The sequence below is a fragment of the Etheostoma cragini genome, chromosome 5 (genome assembly GCF_013103735.1).
Source record: "Etheostoma cragini isolate CJK2018 chromosome 5, CSU_Ecrag_1.0, whole genome shotgun sequence".
Classification (NCBI taxonomy): domain Eukaryota; kingdom Metazoa; phylum Chordata; class Actinopteri; order Perciformes; family Percidae; genus Etheostoma; species Etheostoma cragini.
The window spans coordinates 30,426,260-30,429,698 of NC_048411.1; positions in this window are offsets into that span (position 1 = coordinate 30,426,260).

A 3,439-nucleotide genomic window follows, 5' to 3' on the forward strand; every position below is an offset into this window, starting at 1 on the left:
CCCAGAATGCAGTATGTTGGTTGTAAGCCAGGAATGTTTGAGTCTGGCCCACTTTGGCCGGTCCAGTCCGGATTCCTCCATTGTTCTCCTTGTACGGCCAAAAGCTCCCAGAGAGATATTTAGAGTAGTTCCAAGAACAAACAAGTGGTGAGGTTTTACGGAGAATGTGATTCACAGAAATTAAAAACTGTTAAGGACTGTTTTTCTTCTCTTTTGCCTTGTACTCCTCTGTGGGAAAGATCCAGTTTGCATGTACCGGTCTGGTTGTGAGCAGGCCTTCTGTGTACGGTTTTAACGTCTGCTAAGGGCATTTTCTTGATTTTTACATTTGTTTTTAACATTCACATTTAAAGGGTGTTTGCATGTAATTGATCCCCATGTGTTTGATGTCAAAATGTTCAGAACAAACAGCTTTCTGTATTGTGAGGCCCAAATTTGTCGCAAAGTAATGTGTAAAGATATAATTTGGCCATGAAGCTGAAAACTTGAAGTGTGCTTTATAAAATTCTTCATATCTCTTGTAAAAACAAGTCCAAGTCCCCCAATTATACATAGCGAGGCAGATTTAAAAAGAAGCCCCTCCATGGACGCACCATGCTTTCATCGACCTTAGAAGGTTAAAGAAATAGCATGTGTGGTTCTGAGAAAGGTTTTCTGAGGCACTCATACAAACAGCGGTGGGAGATTTTCACAGGGTCAGCACAAAACCTAACGACCAAGCGCATACGTCCTAGTTCTCTGATCTGGTGTTATTGATTGACTAATTCAGGGTGAGCTATGGAGTCGCAAGTGAAAGCATGAAGGCATAAACACTCGTGCACGTGTAGACATAGTGGTCTAAAAGCCTTCTAACATCACCGAAGAGTAGAGTGGAAGCAACATAAGGCCATGATCACATTTAGCGTCTTTTTTCGACAAGAAAAATTTGACTAGGGCGCTTTTGTAGACTAAGCTGGCGGCGTTTTAGTTCCAAAAAGGAGCAGAGAGCATCTTTTCTAGTTATTACAGCTACAGTTATATGTGGAGTGGTGCTAACGTTACTTAAACAAAGTGGTGGAGCAAGCTAGAGAAAGAACAGAGAGTTGTGCTAACGTTACTTAAACAAAGTGGTGGAGCAAGCTAGAGAAAGAACAGAATGTGGTGCTAACGTTACTTAAACAAAGTGGTGGAGCAAGCTAGAGAAAGAACAGAATGTGGTTCTAACATTGCTTAAACAAAGTGGTGGAGCAAGCTAGAGAAACAACAGAGAGTGGTGCTAACATTGCTTAAACAAAGTGGTGGAGCAAGCTAGAGAAAGAAGAGAGAGTGGTGCTAACATTGCTTAAACAAAGTGGTGGAGCAAGCTAGAGAAAGAAGAGAGAGTGGTGCTAACGTTACTTAAACAAAGTGGTGGAGCAAGCTAGAGAAAGAAGAGAGAGTGGTGCTAACGTTACTCAAACAAAGTGGTGGAGCAAGCTAGAGAAAGAACAGAGTGTGGTGCTAACGTTACTTAAACAAAGTGGTGGAGCAAGCTAGAGAAAGAACAGAGAGTGGTGCTAACGCTACTTAAACAAAGTGGTGGAGCAAACTAGAGAAAGAACAGAGTGTGGAGCTAACGTTACTTAAACAAAGTGGTGGAGCAAACTAGAGAAAGAACAGAGAGTGGTGCTAACGTTACTTAAACAAAGTGGTGGAGCAAACTAGAGAAAGAACAGTGTGGTGCTAACGTTACTTAAACAAAGTGGTGGAGCAAGCTAGAGAAAGAACAGAGAGTGGTGCTAACGTTACTTAAACAAAGTGGTGGAGCAAACTAGAGAAAGAACAGAGTGTGGAGCTAACGTTACTTAAACAAAGTGGTGGAGCAAACTAGAGAAAGAACAGAGTGTGGAGCTAACGTTACTTAAACAAAGTGGTGGAGCAAGCTAGAGAAAGAACAGAGTGTGGTGCTAACGTTACTTAAACAAAGTGGTGGAGCAAACTAGAGAAAGAACAGAGAGTGGTGCTAACGTTACTTAAACAAAGTGGTGGAGCAAGCTAGAGAAAGAACAGATAGTGGTGCTAACGTTACTTAAACAAAGTGGTGGAACAAGCTAGAGAAAGAACAGAGAGTGGTGTAATTTTTAATACAAATATTTATGCCGTAATGTGTAGTGTTGTCATTTCTTTTTGTTTTTATAAAATTGGTATCGGCAATTGTTTAGGAAACGGTATCAAAGTCACAATGTTGGTATTAATATGTACATCAAATGCCCAAAGTTTACGTTTATATTGCACATTTTCAATATTTTTAACTTTCTATACCATTTGGCTTTGCCTTACATCCCAATATAAAGCATTACTGAATTGTACACATTACTTATCTTTTATATTATTGTTGTATGTGTCCTGATTGCACCGCAGGTCGGAGAGAAACATATTTGTAATTGCACATATTGCAGAATTGACAATAAAGTTGACATGACTATTGAGACTTTTAAAAAAGGACTAAAAACATTTTTTAGCAGAACTTATGAGTTTTGACACAAAAATGTTGTCGCACTATTTATAGATATTTTACACTGATGTTTTTTACCTTGCTTGTATGATCTTACCTGTAGCATTTTGAGATTTGTTTAAATGTAAAGTGCATTACAAATAAAATGTATTATTATTATTATTATTATGACTTGAATTCAGCCCTCACCTCGTCCAGCTCCCTCTGTGTCTCGGCCTCCATCCGCCGGATATCCTCCATGCTCAGCTCCACCCACCTATCGATCCAGCAGAAGAGCTGGCGGTGGAAGTTATTGAAGATCCTCTTCTCTTGCTGAGGGAGACAGTGGGAGGCTCGGTTAGGGCTGGCTGATGTAGATTTATTCATTTGATTAGGACAATGCACATTAACATTTATGTAAATGCACCAGTGTTAGCCAATCGGCTATTTTTTTAACTGTTGTCCTACCTAGCATGCATGTCTTTATGGTGGGAAGAAACACGGGGAGAACATACAAACTCCACACAGAAAGGTCCGGAATGACCTGGATTTGAACCCAGAACCTTCTTGCTGTATGCATTTATATTATATATCAAAAAAGATGTACAACTTTCACAATACGAAAACATGTTAGTAACTTAATGGAAGGAAGTAAGCCAAGACTAGGAATTGGTTGCAACTAGATGCTTGGACAACTAGTTGAGAACAATGAGGACAACTTTTCATGAAATTTACACAATGGAGAGACTAATATTTTCAGAAAAAAAAAATGAAAAATGTAAGGGATTGTGATCAATAACGGTACATTAGCACAGGGAGACCAGAGCTGCTTTAATCACCTTGCTAAATGCCATTTAATGTCAACCTAAACAGAGGATAGCTCGTCATTCATTTATCAGACGGGCTGTAGTTCAGGGGACAGGCAGCTAGCAGATAGTGAGATGTTTTTTTACAGTGTGTTCAGGGGACAGGCAGCTAGCAGATAGT